The 7359-nt window shown below is 31.5% G+C and overlaps 2 long non-coding RNA genes across 3 annotated transcripts; both read right to left on the minus strand.

Annotated features, from left to right (window-relative positions):
- LOC110265838 lies at positions 321–745 on the minus strand. Of its 2 annotated transcripts, XR_002352250.1 has the most exons (3): positions 678–745; positions 509–601; positions 321–419 (listed from the first exon to the last, which is right to left on the minus strand). It is a non-coding gene; the product is annotated as an uncharacterized LOC110265838 (long non-coding RNA). The 2 variants fall into 2 exon arrangements; XR_002352249.1 differs by having other exon boundaries at positions 509–736.
- LOC110265839 lies at positions 3386–3822 on the minus strand. Its single transcript, XR_002352251.1, has 2 exons — positions 3560–3822; positions 3386–3486 (listed from the first exon to the last, which is right to left on the minus strand). It is a non-coding gene; the product is annotated as an uncharacterized LOC110265839 (long non-coding RNA).

The raw sequence follows: 7359 nt of genomic DNA on the forward strand, positions 1-7359 counted from the left end.
TCCGATATCAAATCGGGTTTAATATCAAATCAAATTTCAATATTAAATCTTTTTTAATAATTCAAGAAAAACCACTTTAACAACATCAATCAACTAATCCAAATATCCAACTTTCTCAATTGATCAATTTATCAATCAAACTAATAATCTCATTCAACCAAAACAACTCAATTCAATTCATAAGACTCACAAAATCACAAAAATATATTTTACACGTTAATATCAATTTATAACAACCCTGTAATGTAAAATAGATTTAAGAAAAACCCTACCTCAAAGTCGAAACTCGCAAAACCAAACTGCGTCAAAAATCACTTTTCCTCGGCCAGCGACAGCAGCAGCCGTAATTTCATCTTTATCCACTATCCGTAGCAGCAACCGCAACTCTAAGCGCGACACACAACAACTGGAACTCGAACCTACGTTACCAACATCTCAGAATCTTTATCAAATTCATAACAAAGCGGATATATACTAGCGGTGAAGGTTTTGAAAAAGATATGCTTACTTAACAAAGGAGAAACATGGAGACGAAGCAATGGCAGCAATTCCAAACTGTCCCCACAGCGGCTCCAGTGATGGTGGAAAACCTCAGTGGCAGCTGCAATAACATTGCAGTGATAACCATATCCCTAGAAATTGAAAGGATGGGAACCGAAAGCAAGAATACTCTTTACCAATGGCAGTGGCGGCAGCTAAGAACTCCGACAATGGCTGCGGCAGCTCAGAAGTGACTCTGTCGGTTAGTTTTCCTGTTCTCCCCTTTCTACCCTCACTATTTCTTTCTTTCTTTCCTTTTTACTGCTGTGGGGTTTGGTCAGAGAAGGGAAACATTGGCGGCAGCTAGATTAGAAGGGGTTAGGGTTTGTTTTTTTTTTCTTTAGGGATAAATTTAGGAATTAGGGTTTAATTTGGGACAAAAATGAAATTAAGAATTTTGGGTAAATTGGGGTTTGGTCAATTTTAATAAAATTAAAGTATATTATATAAATTTAAAATCTAATTTGATCTCTTAAAATTACTTTAAAAAAAATACTACTTAATTATCAATTTACTAATTAACTTTTAATCAAATATTTTAATTTAAAATTAGAGATCATATAATTTATTTTCTGTTTATAAAAATTAAAATATTAAATTCTAGAATCTCTATTATTTAACTAAATTGTATAAAATTCTTATTCTTTTACAACTGTTAAGCTGTATAATTTAAATATAGAAAATTATTCAATAACTTTAAAATTAAGTAAAATTTCTAATTTAATTGTCAAAACTTTATTTAATTACTTTTAATAAAATAATTTCTAAAAATAAAGTCTTTAATGAATAAATAAATTGAAATTAACTCATAATAATATTTTTTCGAAAATTATGGGTCTTACAGCAATGGTTTAAGAAAAAAGACAAAAATAAAAACTGACACGTGTTATGTTGGTCTTGTACACATATCACTAATTAATGACAGTGGTTTTAGAATAAAAAATAAAAATAAAAACTCTGATAATCTAATGAATTACATAAATTTTTGAACTTTTTCGTTAGAATACAAATTTTTGAACTTTTTCGTTAGAATACAGTTCACAAAGAACTGGATATGGATACATATATTAACTTGGTCTTGTACAGGTGTCATTAATTAGTTGTAAAAATAAAAAATCAAATCTAATATATCATACCAGAACTTTTAGCTTTTTAGTAGAATACAGATCCAAAAAAACATGACCAACACATGTGTCAACTTGGTGTCACTAATTAATTCGTAGTAGTTTAAGTAAAAGAACAAAAATAAAAATTCTAATGATCTAATAAATTACTAAAAAAAATACGTTTAGATCCCTCAAAATTTTAATTTTTTATTTGATCACATTTTTTGGTGATAGTAAATTTGATTTTGTGCTTAAATTTACAGTTTACGGTAAGCAATAAATTTTAGCTTTTGTTTTCATAGTCATTAAACTTTAAAAAAAATTCTACCAATTCTATCATTTTTATTCAATATATTTAGTGTAATTATCATTTTAACATTTTTAGATATATTAAAATTTTTTATATTTAAATAAATAAATACATTAAAATTGTGACAGTATTTTTATCCTTTTAAAATTGTTTATGTTTTATGACCTCAATAGTTGAGATTATCCAATTTCATAACTAATGAATCATAAAAGACTGAATTTTTCGAGAAAATACAATTGAGGGAGAACTCCACTAGCATATATAAAACAAAAATAATTAGTAACAGTGATTTAAGCAAAAAAACAAAAATAAAAACTCTAATGATCTAATGAATTACATACAATTTTAAACTTTTTGGTAGAATACAATTTAAGCAAAAAAAAACAAAAATAAAAATTTTGATGATTTAATGAATTACATAAAATTTTGATTTTTTCCGTAAAATACAATTTAAAAAGAACTGAATATATGTATTAACTTGGTCTTATATAAATGTCATTAATTAGTTGTAAAAACAAAAATTCGAATATAATAAATTATAAGAAGACTTTGAGTTTTTCAGTAGAATACAATTTTAAAAACATTTAGACTATCACATATGTCAATTTAGTGTCATTAATTAATCATAATAATTTAAATAAAAAATAAAAATAAAAATTTTGATAATCTAATGAATTATAAAAAAACTTTGAACTTTTTGGTGGAATACAATTTCGAAAAAACTCGATATATGTATTAATTTAGTCTTGCATAAGTTCATGAATTAGTCGTAATGTTTTCTACAAAAGAATCAAAATAAAACCCTGAAAATTGAACTAGGAATTTCAAAAACAATAGCATATACTTTGAGCTACGTGGATTACAGTTTTCTTTTAGTCCTTTTCATTTGCAGTCCATATATTAAAAATCCGTAAATGGTTATCTTCAAAAATGTCATTTAATTTTGGTGGGTTACTTAGTTCTTATTTGTTTCTGATCTCTAGTTATCATAATTTAATTGAAAAAAATATATATTAGAATAATCTAAAATTATTTTTAAAAATTTGTGAGTTTAATAATCAAATTAATATCATATATATTATCTTTTAAAGGTTAATTTGATTATATGCTGATATTTTTTTATGCAAATTAATTTGTGGCGAGTTAAAATATTACATTTGCTTTGTGAAAAATTTGATATGATATAAATTTGTGATTATATTCTTTTGTATTGCATGGAATATGATTTAATTATTATATCCATATTTTTTGGAGGGTTAAAATAACAAATTATTATTTATAGTACACTACTACATTTTGAAGATTTAGTAACATTTCTCTTTTAACATTTGTTAAAGTATTAGTAATGGTCATAAAATTAAATATTAAGTAACATTTATTTATAAATATTAGTAAATATATTTAATTTTTTAAAAAATGTTACCTTTTCCTAATCACGTATTCACATTTATAGAAACAAGCAAAACTCACTGCTCACAAAATCAAAATCTATCACTCCTCAGATCCAAATCTTGCTCACAAAATCAAAATCTCTCACTCCTCAGATCCAAATCTTGCTCACAAAATCAAAATCTCTCACTCCTCAGATCCAAATCTCGCTCACTGTTCAATCTAATCACCTATTCCTTCGTGCGTTTGCTTCAATATCGATTTCACTGAATTTCAATCTCAATCTGGCTCTTGTTCGATCTGCTCTTGCTCTCTTCTCAATCTCGTTCTAACCCGATTTCGATTCTTGATATCTCTCTGGTGAGGCTGCAATCTTTGAACTCTCTTGATTCTCCTAAGTCATCACTGCTCTTCTGTCCTCCTCGTTGTAAGTGTCTCTGATTGTCGCTTGCAGTCGTTGTCGCCGTCGTCCTGCAGGTAGGTCATTCTTCGATCCTCAATGTGTTAATTTATGTTACGAATTCGTGGTCAACCCCTAATTTAGTGCTTTTTAATTCTAGAATATGTTAATATATGCATTGATTTTGATTATAAATTATGATTACTACAGTTGATTTTCAGGAAATTAAATTCCCTATGTTTAGCACTATAGAATTCAGACAAATTTTAGTCTAAGACTTCTGATCTCTCCGTTTTTCATTCCTCAATTCTTTCAAGGACTTCGATTCACTTTTTTTGGGAGAGATTTTCTAGGGCTTCTTACTCTGAAACTATTGGAAGATGTGGTTTCGATTCTTCGAATAAAGTTAAAAGAATTGTTTCTTCGAATAAATTAATTTATGCATTAACATTTGGGAATCTTTGACGAGCCTTGCAGGAGATACAGAGAGTGCAAAAACTACTTCTAAAGGTGGTTGTAGTCATTGACAATTTTGTTGACAATTTTGCATTTTTTTCTGAATATTTCAGAATTTATTTGATTTATGTATACTACTATGAAGTTTAAATTTTAGCTCGTCTTTTCTTCTAAATCTTGAAAATTGTCAGTGTTCTTATTCTGTTAATTGGTTTTTAAATGAGAGGTATGGTTTAAAATAATTGTTGCTTCACAATTTTCACTAGTTTTGTGCCCTTGCATAGTTTTTGAATGGTAAACCAATGTAAACTCTTGCTTTGAGCAACCCTGGGGACTTTTTATGCTTGCTACTTTCTTAGAAGCATCAGTTTTTAGCTCTCAATTATTTCTTTCTAAATTTTTTAAAACTGGAAGACTGTTGAAATTTGATTAACTTGTTTTGACTGAAAGAAAAAATTTGGAGTTTCATGTTTAAATAGGCCAAATATATCAGATAGTTAAATTTGTTAGCTCTAATGTAACACCTTCACTACCAGAATGTCATGCTTCCGGCTGCGCCACTCTGATTGGAAGAAGTATTATGACTACTTTATATACTTAATATTAAAATAGGAGCCCTTTGACTCGATACCGTATCGCTGAATTCTTTGAAAATCGGAAATAAATACTTTATCTTAAAAAAACAAACAAGCATAGATTCATATACAAGACTTCTTACATAATAGCTTATAATGTGATATACACATACAAAACAAACAACTTCTATCCCTCTTACAAGACTGTAATAACAAAGACAAGGGAAAAAAAATTATCTAATCAATACAATATCATATAATTCAAAACGCAGTATAACTCTTCATAATGCTCCTTTATCCGATTCCTGAAAAGGTAAAGCTGTAGGGGGTGAGAACCTAACTACACGTCTCACCACGGAGTTTTAGAATTGTCATAAGATACTTAATAAGAGAACTATTTTCAAGCTCAGTGATTATCATTGCCTTATGAATCCATTTAAAAACCAATAACTAATCGTTCAAAACCTTTTCAATGAAACAATGGTTAACCTTTCAGAAATCCAAAACCTTTCTTTTCTTATAAGAAAATCTCAATCAGAAACCAACCACGCAATCAATCAACACAATCATCAATTCAGCACCAAAGTTCATTCTCGAATGTAGCACACCAGGACAAACACAGGCATGACAGACAAGGAAAGCACATGTTTAGGTAGCAGTTACAGCAAATAGTTCAGGTAGCAGTTAAGAACAGTTTAACAATTAGACAACCAAAACAGAATTCAAACCCAAGCAAAGCATACAAATGCATATGATGTATGCCTGTCCTATGGCTAATGAGCTCATCTGTCGGTTATCCATCCAACCCGACAAGTCTGAAAACCTTAGACTGTCTCCCGTCGCGCATCCCCATGAGTCTATGCATAGCTTTTTCTCATATTCAAATATCAATTGCTCAATGGGGGTACCATTCCCGGGAATTTATACGTGCGCGGTCACCCTTACGACGTAGGGTCAACAGAGTATCGAATCTCAACCTGGAGCAAGTTGTGGCAAGCCACTACGTCTACCCAGGAAAACTCGTGTCTCAGATAATTCGAATTCATAAGCCACATGAATAATTCAAAGATCATATCTCAACATTCTCAATCCATATCTCAATATTCTCAACATTCTCAACATCATCATCATTCATCAATTCATATCTCGTTTCCAAATTCATTCAAAAATCATATTTCAAAGAAAATCCATATCATCCTTCTTTCCATTCTGTTCATTATAAATCAAACTTAAAACATATAATGTTTAAAATCAAATCTTTTTAAATAATTACTTCAAATGAAACTTCCAATTTTATAAAATTTCGGCAGCATTTCCTCTAAAACTCGGACGCCGCCACCCTTTCTAGGTCCCAACAAAACCATCTCTCAAACTCCTTTCAACTCAATTTCAAAATCAGAACAGTTTCAATATCTCAAACCATTTTTAATTTAAATTCTTTTTTTTTCAACAAATCAAGCTCATTTCCAATATTATAACCCTTTCCAAAGTCCAATTTATTTCCAACAAAGTCAACTAACATTTTCTCAAACTCTTTCCAACGATTTCAAACCCAAGTCACTTACAAATCTCAAATCGTTTTCCGAAGCCAAACTAATTCTAACATCAAATTATTTTCCAATTCTCAAATTATACTTGATAAACATTCGAATTAGATTTTCAAACTATTCTTTCATTCATTATCTCAATACCAACTCAATATTCAGAACTAGCCACAGTCAAGCAAGCAATCACATTCATTCAAAGCAATTCAGTTCAATTCATAAGACTCCATAATCACCAAAAATATTTATTTGCTTAAATATCAATTTATAACAATTCTTAAGAATAAAAATGAGTTTAATGAAAATGCCCCTACCTCGAAAAGTCGAAACCCGAAAGCCAAACACATCAACTGAACTCTTTTCTCTCAGTCTGAAATCTGCGGCAGCCGCAATTACAGCAACTCTAATCACGGCAAGTAAGGACCGAAACTCAAACCTAAAGCATTAATGTTGCAAGGACTTAGAAACATATAACCGAGCAACGACTGAGAGAATTTGGAATAGGAAGCAGCTTACCGAACTTACGAATAGCCGAGAAAACTGAATGGCGGTGACTCCGTTGGCGACGCGGCAGCTCGATGTCGCATGCACGACTACTAGACTCAGCATGCGAGAACCACAACTCGGCCCTACGTTACCATCATCAGAGTTACTATAATAGGATATGACGGAAAACTAATTTCAAAGGTTTCAAAGACAATAACGCTTACCAAGGGAGAAAGGGACTTCAGTGACAGTTTCCGGCGGTGATGTGGCGTGGTGCGACGCGACGGACGATGGCGGATCTGCCGCGGTGAAAGGCAGTGGAGGCACGGCCGCGTGAACAGTAACCCCCTCCGTCAATCTCTCTCTCTCCTCGAGCTTCTCTCTCTTCGAATCTTGCCGGCGGCAGCCATGGGAGCTCGGCGATGGCAACAGCACGTGGCGGCGCAGTTTCGCGCAGCGGGTCACTCTCCTCCTCGCAGCACCAGCCCGCGTCTTCCTCCCTCAGCATCGCACGGTCTTTCTCTCTTTTGAGCTCCTTCCTCGGCAACGGCGA

Source organism: Arachis ipaensis, chromosome B08 (assembly GCF_000816755.2).
Source record: "Arachis ipaensis cultivar K30076 chromosome B08, Araip1.1, whole genome shotgun sequence".
Taxonomy (NCBI): Eukaryota; Viridiplantae; Streptophyta; class Magnoliopsida; order Fabales; family Fabaceae; genus Arachis; species Arachis ipaensis.